The following is a 13,172-nucleotide window of genomic DNA, read 5'->3' as shown; positions in this document are numbered from 1 at the left end:
TTTTATGCTTTGCAGATAAATTCATGTATGGCTTTTGACCTGTGTTTCTTCCTTAATTCAGGTCTTCTCCTATCTAAGATTTTTTTCCCCTGTACTGTGCTTTTTTCTAGTCTCTTTTGTTTTCAATTTTGACATTAAAATTTTCAGTCTCTCTGGAATTTATTTTGAGAATTAGAATCAAGGAAGAGCTTCATTTCTTCCCAAATGGTCAACTGGTTTTACCAGTAGTAATTTTTTTATACATTTTTTAAAAAAAGATTTATTCATTCATTTTAGAGAGAGAGTTGGGGGGAAGGGGCAGGGGTGAGGAGAGTGAGAATCCCAAGCAGACTCCATGCCAAGCACAGAGCCCAATGTGGGGCTTGATCCTAGGACCCCTGAGACCAGCACCTGAGCCGAAACCAAGAGCAGGAAGCTCAACTGACTACACCATCCAGGCGCCCCATCAGTAGTAGTTTTTAAATAATTCATCTTTTCTCCACTGATGCTAAATATCACCTTCATCACATAGTTCCTATTGTTATTTCTAGGTTCTCTGTTCTGTTTTAGTGATCTGTTTTCCTAGTCACATGTGTTAAGTAAATAGCTTTAAAATATGCTTTAATATGTGTTAGGACCAACCTCCTCCTCATTCTTTTTTTCTTCTCAGACTTTTCCTGGCTAGTTTCTTTTCTTTTTTTTTATTTATTCATTTGAGACAAAGAGATAGAGAGAGAGAGCATGAGCAGGGAGAGAGGCAGAGGGAGAGGGAGAAGCAGGCTTCCTGCTGAGCCAGGAGCCCAATGTGGGGCTCAATCCCAGCACCCTGGGATCATGACCTGGGCCGAAGGCAGATGCTTAACTATCTGAGCCACCCAGGCCCCCCGTTCCTGGCTATTTTCATATGAATTTTAGTATATAGCTTTCCAACATATTTTTATTTTGGGGGTTCCCAGTAAATTTGTGGATTCTCTTAGGAAGAATGAACACCTCTCTACTATTGTTTCTTCCTATTCAAGTACAGGGCCCTTCTTTTCATTTATTTATGTATTCTTTTGTGTCTCTCAATAGAAAAACAGTTTTATTCAATGTACAGATTTGAGCCTATATATTTCTTGTTAAGTTTATCTGCAGATATTTTATACTTCTTGTAGCTTTTATTAAATGGAATATGTCCTCCTTGCCCTAAGTTTTTAGTTTCATTATTTAAAACAAAATCAAGTATCTTTATTTGGGGGGGTATTATTTTACTTTTAACTCTTTAATATTTAATTCATTCTTAATCCTTCAATCCTTCTATTTTTGTGATTTAAACTTATTTCTCAGGCTTTAGCTTTTTGTCTCCTTTATCCCAAACATGATCGATAAGCAGTTTTCTGTTTCATGTACCGACTATTACCCAATGTATACTTTCTCAATGTCCACCAACACCCGCAAACCACCATTCATGTATGACAACTAACAAGCATCTCTGTCTTCCAGATGCGCCTGACTTTCGGTCAACAATTCAGTTCTGGCTGAATTACCACCTCTGCCGTAGAGCAGTGATTTCCCAACTACGTGAATATTTTATTTCATTTTTGCCCTTTTTTAATATAAAAGAATGAACAACTCTAAAATAAAAGGGGTTGATTTTATTTGTAACACAAATGAGATAAAGATATTAGTTGTGCCCCAAACTTTTAGCTTACTAAGCTTACATAGCTTTAACGTGTGTTCATTAGAAATAGCTGAAGGGTAGGTAAGGGGTTTGTGTGTGTGTATGCGTGTGAGGTGATGAGAATATTCTAAAACTGGCTGTGGTGATGGTTGCATGTATCTGTGAATACACCACAAAAACACATTAAAAAAAAAGCTTAAAAAAAACATTGATTTTTACACTTCAAATGGGTGAATTGCATGGTATGTGAATTATACTTCAGTAAAGATATTTTCAAAACAGTAAAAGCAAATGAAAGAGGCTGTTAAAAATGTGGGGGAAAAGAACATCAAAGATTATATCCATAAACCTGGGGTAGGAGTATAGGAAATGGAGAGAACTTGAACATTTTGGGATGACAATTGTCATAAAAAATTCTTTTGATCCAAATGCAAAGAGTTTTTCTTAAGAGGGTTTGATAGGTGTAAAAGAACTACTGATAGGGATACAAATAAGTTCTAAAGAGAAGATAAGAAAGTTGATAGGATACCATCAAAATCCCCTGCTCAGTCTGTGCAGATTTACCCCAACTAAATCCATCTCTTGTGTTTGCCCATTTGGCTCTCTAAGCTGAAAGAACCAGATTTAAAGGAAGCATCACTTTTTTTTAAAAAAAAGCTTCATTTAGATATAATTTACATATCATACAATTCACCCATTGTATATGATTCAAAGGTGTTCAGTATATTCACAGATACATGCGATCATCATCACTGTCAGCGTGAGAATGTTTCACTGTCTTAAAAAGAAATCTTATCCCTTTTAGCTATCATTCCCTGCCTCTCCAGTCTCCCAATCCTAAACAACCACGAATCTACTTTCTGTCACCATGGAGTTCCCTCTTGGGATATTTCATATATATGGAATCTTAGAATTTGTGGTCTTTTGTGTTTGGCTTCTTTCATTTAGCATATTTTCAAGGTTCATCCAAGTTATAGCATGTGTCAGAACTTTCTATGCCCTAACAATATCCCATTGTACGTAGATACCATATTTTGTTTATCTAGTCACCTGTTCATGGACACTTGGGTTCCAGCAACATGGCAGACCAGGATGACATCTATCACTGCTACAAATACATGGAGTAAGCCTGGATAAAACACACACACATCCCCAGGAAATTATATACTTTATACTCATAAAGTTGATTGTTTTAAGTTACAGGGAAAAAACCCACATAGCTCCCTTTCAAACCAAGTTTGAAAGAATGAAATGTAAACCCTTGGTATCAGAAATAGAGAGAGAAAACAGAACGCAAGTGGTAGGAAGCAGTTGATGCGGGAGTATGGGCTGGATAGCAGCATGAGGGGCAGGATTTCAGAGATGTGGTGCTTGGCACATCTAACGGAAGTGCTGAGAAAGTGTGCCCGCTCTCCTTAGTGTCACTGGTAGGGGAAGAGTGACAGGTCTGGGCCATAGGTGGTGGTGAGGTGGATTGGGTCTGAACCCAACACCTGCATGGCCCAAGAACTGAAGCCTGAGAAAATAATACAAAATCAGGCCTGTGACCATTGAAGCCTCCAAAGGTGCTCGCAGAAAGAAACTTCATACTCTTCTGGACCATGCCAAAGTTTTCACCACGAAGGGCTCACAGAACTCCCACAGAAAACCATGAAAATGAGTTCGCTCACAAAGTCTTATAAACCACTGGGAGAAATAAGCATAATGCGGAGCTGTAACACCCAGAAACTGAACATTTACCCCATCATTGAGGACATTGTAATTTTGTAGTTCTGTAAATGGAGGTCTTTTATACATGTGTTTTGCTCAACTGTTGGATAATTAACTCTGGTACTTTTGTATAAAAGTAAGAGTTTTGTACTGATATTTTGCTGTTTTTTTCCTATTCTCCTGGTTTAAAATGCTATTATTCTAATTTCCTGATCATACTTCATTCTCCTCAATCTCAGAACCTCTCTGTGCTTTTCCTCTCTGATCACAGTTTAATTTATAATCTCTTTTTCAGAAAGGCCTGAGGTAAGTATGGCCTGAGGCAGGAAGGATTAGAAGCCTTGTTTATTCTGAGCTGCCCATCCTTTTCTTTTGAAAGTTCATCCTTTTTAAGGATGCTTCTTTAAAAACATAACAAAACAAACAAGCAAAACCTGCATTCACCACCTCCCTAGTCCCGGGTGACACTCAGGACAAAACTAGGTCTCCGTGCAAATGGACATGAGTTGCTGGCTCTGTCAGATGATTTCCGGAGTCATGTGCTAACGGACACACTGCACAGTTTAGAGTCTGTGATTCCTCACGAGTATGTAACTGCTGGACTGGGGGCAAACCAGAGCCCCAGCGCAACCAGGAGGGGAAGGGAAGAAGGCAGTCACATGGGAAGGGACCATGGTAGGACCCATGTAACACTGATGTCCCCGTGGTCAAGGGGCCCACGGAGGTGGGTGGCGTGGCCAGTCCTCCACCAGGCCTCTCGAACTGTGAGCTCACAAACCAGCCCTCCGATGAAGGCGTTTCCATCTCTCGGCTTCCTTCTCAAGAGGCACAGGGGGATCTCTGAGGGCATTTCCCCTTCGATACAAAGCTGTCCTGAGTAGCATGGTTAAATGGGATAAGGTGGACAGCACGCTTAGACTGTTTTTACAATGGTGTAATCTAAGAAGGCAGGGAGGCCCATTTCATCTACAAAAGCCTTGGTCCCATGATGCAATAGTACATCTGGCTGAGGCTGGGCTTTAGGGGTCCACTGTACCCCCCGGAGAGAGCCAGGTCCCTCCCTCCAGCCACATTCACCAGACTTCCGTTTCCAGCGGCCATGCCTTCCCTGACCCCCTTACCCATCACGACGTCTTCCGCTCATCCTATCCTCCTTACCCCTCCCCCTTACTTTGCTTTTAACGAGTATCATCATTCACACTCGCGTGAACATGATCTGAGCCCCTCTCGAATAGAATCCCCAACAATCCCAGGACTTTGGGCTGGCTCACCTCTGCACCCCAGCACCAGCACTATGCTATATGGTCAGTGAATGAGGAAGAATACTCCCGACCGTGTGCTGTTACCAGGCCAGATCTCATGCTGGGTACCACTGTGGACCGGGTTGGGGGCGCCATCTCCCAAGGCTAGATCAATCCTTTTAATGATTGCTCAGCCTCTCTAGGCAATTTGTCCCCTGGCATCCTTTCCCCAGACCCTGAACAATCCTCTTCATCTCTGTTCACCCCAGCACGTTGATAACCTCACCCAGGGACTGTCATCTGCTTCCCAGGAACTGGCTGGCCACACTTTGCCTCCCAGAAAAGGAATGTGACCTGCTCAGCGGAGGCAGTGGTCCAGTGGGAGCTGCCTGCCTACTGGTCTGAAGCTCTGCAGTAAGGCTTATAGCCACATTCTTTCAGATCTGGTGGACTCTCCCTGGCCCAGAATCTCCTGGAACATTACAAGAGTCCACTCTCAATCTGTTGTTAGCTTTGGGGGGTATGTTTTAACAATATATACCTGTAAGGGACCAGGGTTTTGGAATAGTCTCCATTCCAAAGTCAAAATTTTTGAACTTCTATCTGCTGGCTGGAGAAAAGAAAGAAAAAAAAAAACAAAACATTGATAGAAATAAGGGTGACAGATGAATCATTCTTTCCATCTTGCTCACAGAAGTTGCTATTCCAGCTGGCCCTGATTGGTTCTCTGGCAAATAGGATGTGATATCCGTATTTGTATATTTGTCTTTATTCATCTTTTAAAATTTACTGTATTTTTTAAATAATTAATAGACTTTATTTTTCAAAAATATTTTATTTACTTATTCGAGAGAGAGCAAGAGACAGAGCAGGAGGGGGGGCGGGGCAGAAGCAGGCTCCCCGCTGAGCTGAGCAGGGAGCTGGATGCGGGCTCGATCCCAGGACCCTGAGATCATGACCAGAGCCAAAGGCAGATGGCTAACCAACTGAGCCACCCAGACACCCCTAGACTTTATTTTTTAGATCAGTTTTAGGTTTACAGAAATACTGAGTGGAAAGTGTAGTTAGTTCCCATATAATCCATAGTCCCTCACCCCACCATTTTCTATATTATTAACATCATGCATGAGTGTGGCACATTGGTGATAATTGAGAGGACAGTATTAGGCCACTATTATTATTTCAAGGCCATAGTTGGTATTAAGGTTCACTCTTGGTGTTGTACATTGTATGGGGTTGGACAGATGCATAATGACATGTCACTGCTCTTATAGTATCATACAGAATAGTTTCACTGCCCTACAAATCCTCTGTGTGCAACTTATTCATCCCTCCCCCCAGACCCTGGCAATCAGTGATCTCTTTACTGTCTCCATAGTTTTGTCTCTTCCCATAATGTCATATAGGCAGAATCATACAGTATGTAGCCTTTTCAAATTGGCTTCTTTCATCTAGCATTTAAGTTTCCTTCATGTCCTTTTGTGGCTTGATAGCTCATTTTTTAAAATTCCTGAATAATATTCCATTGCATTGTATAGCTATACCACAGTTTTCCATTCACCTATAAAGGACATCTTGATTGCTTTAAAGTTTTGCCTTTAAATTTATTTCTAATTATATAATTGAAACATACATATATTCATCTGAAGAAAACATTAAAGCAATACAGATAAACATTAATTTCCTTGTTATTACTGCACCTCCTCCATGTTTATTTTTTTTAAGATTTTAGTTACCTATTTGACAGAGAGAGACACAGCGAGAGAGGGAACACAAGCAGGGGGAGTGGGAGAGGGAGAAGCAGGCTCCCACTGAGCAGGGAGCCCGATGCTGGGCTCGATCCAGGATCCTGGGATCATGACCTGAGCCAAAGGCAGACGTTAAACGACTGAGCCACCCAGGCACCCCTAGATTTTACTTATTTTTGACAGAGGGACAGAGAGAGTGTACAAGCAGGGGAAGCAGAAGGCAGAGGGAGAGGGAGAAGGAGACTCCCTGCTCAGCAGGGAGCCTGATGCGGGGCTCAATCCCAGGACCCCAGGACCATGACCTGAGCCAAAGGCAGACGCTAAAGGACTGAGCCACCCAGGTGCCCCCTCCTCCACGTTTAACACATTGCCATGTGCATCTTTCTAGACATTTCTTATGCTTTTATAGACACTTATGTTCCTAGACTACATTAACTATCTATTGCTGTGTAACAAAATAACCTTCAATTTAGGAGCATAAAGAATAAACATATTTTACAGATTTTGAGTGCTAGGAATTTGGGAGTGGTTTAGTTGGGTGGTTCTGACTCAGTTTCTCTTGAGGTTGCACTGAAGATATGAGTGAAGGCTACAGCCGTCTGAAGGCTTAGATTGGCTTCCAAGGAGGCTTGCTTGCCCAGAAGACCGGCAGATGGATGTTGGCTGATCACGGGGCTGCCTGAGTGCTCTCACCACATGGTGGCTGATTTTCCTAATGCTTTCCTAAAGGAGAGCAAGGAGAACCCTCAGTGGCTTTTGTAACCCAGCTGGGAAGGTGTGCCCAGTCACCTCCACAGGCTCCTGCTGGTTACACAGTTCCGCAGGTGGGGGGCGGGGAGTGGAGGGGGTGGGACGTTAAATACCAGGAGGCGAGGATCCCTGGGCAATTCATGGATTTGTTTTGTGACTTTTGTGGGAAACTTTATATTTGGCAAAAGGAAAAATTACAGATTTTAATCAATTTCGGCTTTACCCATATAAAGTAAGCAGTATTAAATCCGCGGGACACCTGAGTGGCTCAGTCAGTTAAGCGTCTGCCTTAGGCTCAGGTCATGATGCCAGGGTCCTGGGATCGAGCCCGCCTCGGGCTTCCTGCTCAGCAGGGAACCTGCTTCTCCCTCTGCAACCGCCCCCCTCGTGCTCTCTCTCTCAAATAAATAAATAAAATCTTTAAAAATAAATAAATAAATAAACCATCCTTTAAAAAACCAAATCCAATGCCAGTTTGTAGTAAAAGATTTGTGTGGTGGAATTTTCACCATCATAATAATGGGATAATAAAATTACTAAATATGAATACACAATACGAAGATTTAAAATTTGCATGAACACTAGTCAATGCTTGGATATAGGAATATTGTAGTAATAAATTAACTTCCACATATTTAAAATCTTCTAACAAGAACACCCTACATTTATCTCAGTGTTGGATATGCTCTAAGTTTTATTTTTTCCCATTAAGAAAAAATCACAGTTCCTCCCACTCTGATTTGTTTTAGGCTTGGGCTCATAGATTTGGCCTTTGCTTATTTACAAAGAGATGCTTGTCTTAAAATAGTGTCGTCCATTAGCCCACCCATCTTGTGAGGTTCAAGTTCCGGCTCTAGGGGGTTTTGAAACAGGACAGGAGCCGCTGCTTGGTAACACAAGGGGTCAAACACGCTCCAGCCAGCACCTCCCAACCCCCACCCCTTTCACAGAGCAGCAACTATTGATCACAACTGAGTGCAAACTGCAGAGTACAACCGTGTGCTCATCCGGAAGAAAACCCACGTAAAAACACGTATTGGTGTCTCCGAATGCCATCGGTAAGGGTGTTGCATGACTTCTGGCCTGGTTTTTCCACACTGCGGCCCTCATCAGTCCTATGTCTAAGATCCGCTGCAGGTCTGGAGGGGGTAACCCCCGTGTGCGTTATTTAATCCCATGGGAAAGCAGGACTTGGGACAGAGAGAAAGTGGGGGAGAGTAGGCTAGGGAACAGTAAATGACTCAATAAACACATATAATGAGCACCTACGTGTAAAACTGTTTCCCGTAACAACTGTCATTATCAGATATGCTGTATATTTTGTATATGGTCTCCACTCCCAGCCAGACAGTAGGATGGGAGCTCCCTAAAGGCAGGGTTTTGTGACTGTTTTGTTGACCGCTGTGTCCCTGGCACCTAGAAGAATGTCTGGCACATAATCGACATGCAATAAATGTGTGCTAAGTGAATGAATGCACTATGCTAATAATAGGTCATATTAGAAAACAATCATTGAAAGCAATTTGCATGGATTATCTTCTTTAAGTAGGCACTAACATTATTCCATTTTACAGGTGAGGGAACGGCTCAGGGAGATCACATAATTTGCAGAAATGGTCTCCCAGGTCCTTATGCAGACCAAGCCTCCTATCTCACACTCCGGGAAAATTACAAAGACCAACTACACACAATCCCTGTTCTCCAAGCAGAGATGTGCTCATTGGAGAAAAGATTTGGAAACAAGTCAGACCCAACCAGGGTGGTAAATGGTAAGAAGTATACCAGAGAAGCAGGCAATAAACTCTGGGTCTGAGGGAGTGGAATAGGGGCAGATAGAAAAAGATAAATGCTAAGATACTAACAGGATTATTGCTGGATGAAATTATGAATGTTCATACTTTCTTTTTCCTACTTTTTCTCTATTTTCTAATTTTTCCCTAGTGAGTAAGTATTGCTTTTTGTATTAAGGAAAACAATACATTTATCTTGGGAAATTTTCCCTTAAAAATTAAAAAACACAGGGCACCTGGGTGGCTCAGTCTGTTAAGTGTCTGACTTTGGATTTTGGCTAACGTCATGGTCTCAGGGTCGTGAGATGGAGTCCTGCATTGTGCTCCGAGCTGGGTGTGGAGCCTGCTTGGGATTCTCTCTCTCCCTCTGCCCCTCCCCCTACTCATGCTCTCTCTCTCAAAAAAAAAAAAAAAATTGAAAGACACATTTTCTAAGGCAAATTTCCCCCTGTAGCATGCTCTATTACTGGTTTTTTGGATAACTTTTTTTTTAAGATTTTTATTTATTTATTTGAGAGAGAGGGTGAGTGAGTGAGAGAGAGCACACAAGCAGGGGGAGCGGCAGGCCGAGGAAGAAGCAGACTCCCTGTTGAGCAGGGAGCCCGATGCGGGACTCGATCCTAGAACGTTGAGATCATGACCTAGGCTGAAGGCAGACGCTTAACCGACTGAGGCACCCGACTGAGGTGCCCCTTGGATAACTTTTCAATGATACTCTGTGTATGCAGATATATGGCAATATATTTATGGTGAAGGTTTAATTTAATATGGTTTTGAGACAAAGTTTTTTCAAAATCCATGTATTTATATATTATATAAAATATATAAAAATATGCTATGTAAAAATATATATTAAACATTTTTTTCAAAACCATATTAAATTTAACCTTAACCTAAGGAGTCAGGAAGTGCCACTGAGGAAAGAAATGTATCTTGGGTGACTTTCCAACCACCTCCAACAAGCAGGGAAAGGGTGGAGGCCTCCTTCCAGGGCAGTATAAAATCCTTTTAAGGATGGTTTCCTCTTGGGCGCCTGGGTGGCTCAGTTGGTTAAGCGACTGCCTTTGGCTCAGGTCATGATCCTGGAGTCCCGGGATCGAGTCCCGCATCGGGCTCCCTGCTCGGCAGGGAGCCTGCTTCTCCCTCTGACCCTCCCCCCTCTCATGTGCTCTCTGTCTCTCTCATTCTCTCTGTCTCAAATAAATAAATAAAATGTAAAAAAAAAAAAAAGGATGGTTTCCTCTTAGGACGGGGGCGCCTTGTCCCTGCTTGCCTTTCTTCCAATTATCCTTCATTATAGGGTGGTGGAGAGGGAAAATTTTGGAAAACTCCCATCAAGTTTCTTTCACACAGCAGCTGTAAAAGATGTATTATAGGTTTGTGCCTACAAGTGCAGGAAGCTAATAAATTCTATTTCACGTAATTATCGTAAAAGAAAAATCTTCCTTTCCACATGAGCCTCTTCCTTCAGAACATCTCACAACTTGGCATCTGGCTTCTTCAGAATGTCAGTTAAGACGGAGAGAGCCAGAGAGTGTCAACAGAAGACTTAACATGGGAGTGACATCCTATCACTATTCAGTAGGAAGGAGGCCTTGGGCTCTACCCACACTCAAGGAAAAGAGATTATACAAAATGGAGGGCATTGGAATATGCCATCCCAAAATATGCCCACTTTGGCATGAGGATTATTTTGAGCTAAAGAAAATTAAGAAACAGTAGACAAAGAAAAAAGCTCTCTGCCCTCCCCCTATCTGGCTAGAAGCACAACATAAATTTCCATTTGTAAAAATGTTTTCCTCTCTTTACCCTAAAGAGGACAGCTCTTAAGACTCTTGATTCACATCAGCTCAGGCAGCATGGGAGGAAACTTACTAAAACAACACTATCTTCTGTTAGTTTCCCCTATACATTTACCTTACCAGCTTTACCACCTCCAAAAGGGTTTATCCTTTTTCCTTTGTTTTGCACTTCTCTACAAATTTATTGTTCTTTGTTAAGGTGATGTTTAAGCCCAAGTTCTAACCACTAACCACCCCTGTGAGTTACTTATCACTGAGTTTCTCCCCTGTGAATGAGTGCTGCACATGTAAATAAACTGTTTCCTTTTCTCCTGTTAATCTGTCTTTTGTCAGCTTAATTTTCAGGGTCCCCAGAACCTAGTAGTTTAAAGATTTTTTATTTATTTATTTGGGAGACAGAGAGAGAGCACAAGCAGGGGAGAGGGGCAGAGGGAGAGAGAGCAGCAGACTCCCCGCTGAGCAGGGAGCCCGGACTCAAGGCTCCATTCCTGGACCCCAGGATCATGACCTGAGCTGAAGGCAGCTGCTTAACAGACTGAGCCACACAAGGTGCCCCAGAACCTAGTAGTTTAGAAGAAAAGTTTTCTTCTTCTCCCTGTAGCCTGAACATCAGGAGGGAGGATCCCTGGGAACTATGTGGGAGCTGTCCATCACAGCACCATAGGACACCTTCATGTGGTGCTGTTGATGCTGGCTTTGTACCTTCCTGTCACACCACTGGCTGAGTAGACAGAGTGGGCCACAGTAACATGCTAGAAGCCATTCTGACACCAGACATCTAATAACACTTTAGATAGACAAATGCAGGTCATTGTGCACCACCTAAACATACTCCATTAAATTGAAAGATGTGTCCCCAACTCATTTGTCTCTCATCTGGATCCCAAAGTGCTACAGGACACTCTAAAACCACCTCACACAAGTGGTCTTAATTAATTGTGGTTAAAACACCATACTCCTGCAAATTTTACAAAAGCATGACTGTGAATACATCAGAAGGGGTCAAAGAACACTTAAGCTTCAGGAGTTTCAGTGTAAATCTGCCTCGGAGCAAAAGTCACCATTACTGACTAGGTTGATCCCAAAAAATGTCATAAAGGAGGTAAAATTTGGAAATTGCCTTAAAGACCAGGTCAAAAAGTGGAGGTGGGGGCAGATATTCCAGGCAATGAGAAGAGCAAAAGCACTTTTAAGGGAATAAGTTGTAGAAAAGTTTTCTCTAGAGCACTTAAAATATGATGGTAATGATAATGGTGATGATGATGGTGATGTTGATGATGGTGATGATCACGGTGATGGTGGTGATGATGATGACGGTGATGATGGTCATAGTAATAATGATGGTGATGATGATGGTGATGATGGTCATGGTGATGATGTGTGATGGTTGTGGTGATGATGGTCGTGATGATGTTGGTGATGATGGTGATGATGATGACATTATTTTACTGTGGAGTTCTTTGCTCAAACAATATGGTGGGGAATCCCAATATGTAACACAGGTAAAAGTACAGTTTCTCAGCTAGATTTGGAGCAGAGGGCCTAGGGCTCTGTTGTCTCAGCTCATATCAGCCCAGGGGGCTCCTAGAAGAATTTTGTGGAAAATAACTTCTTAAGGTGAATAGAGAAGAGGGGATGGAAAAGTGATTGGAGTCAGATTATTTACAGGTAAGGAGTTTGGACCATACTTGGGAGATGTATACGGATGGTGTCAAAGCAAAGGTCAGGTAAGATTCCTCCATCAGGGCTGCGCCAAAGGACTGGTGGAGGTCATGCTAGGTAACAGTGATATGGAAAAGGAAAAGATGTCCTCATTATAATAAAAGGAAGAATGGGCAGAGGAATAAGACCAAGCAGCCAAAGGTAGCCAGTGAGAAGGAAGAGTCACGTGCTATAATGAACCCAATTTTTATAGATTTTATTTATTTATTTGTCAGAGAGAGTGAGAGCGCACAAGCAGGGGGAGCGACAGAGGGAGAGAGAGAAGCTGACTCCCCGCTGCGCAGGGAGCCTGAAGTGGGACTCGATCCTAGGACTCCAGGATCATGACCTGAGCAGAAGGCAGATGCTTAACTGACTGAGCCACACAGGCGCCCCAAGTTCAGTTTTTAAATATTGAATCCTATGAATGCTTTTTTTAATATTTTTAAGATATGGCAAAATATATGTAATATAAAATTTATCTATAAGTGCTTTAAAATTTTTACTATTTAATAAAATGAAAAGATACTTGCACAAGACAAAGAATTCAAACAGTAGAAAGGATCTACAATGAAAGTAAGTTTTCCTCCCACCTCATAGCCCCAGTCCCTCAGCTCCACTCCCTAGAGGCAACCCCTATAACAGGATTTTTCCAGAAATACACCATGCATAAACAAACAGATATGTGTTGTGCATACATTAATTTTTTCCACGTAAAACTTCTGTCCTTCATTTTTTTTGCTTGTTTGTTTTTGTTTGTTCATATTTTTCCACTGAACAAACTAACAACA

The sequence above is a fragment of the Leptonychotes weddellii genome, chromosome 8 (assembly GCF_054177405.1).
Source record: "Leptonychotes weddellii isolate Sample4059 chromosome 8, ASM5417740v2, whole genome shotgun sequence".
Taxonomy (NCBI): Eukaryota; Metazoa; Chordata; class Mammalia; order Carnivora; family Phocidae; genus Leptonychotes; species Leptonychotes weddellii.
The sequence above is the reverse complement of the archived record's forward strand: the minus strand, read 5'-3'. Positions refer to the sequence as shown.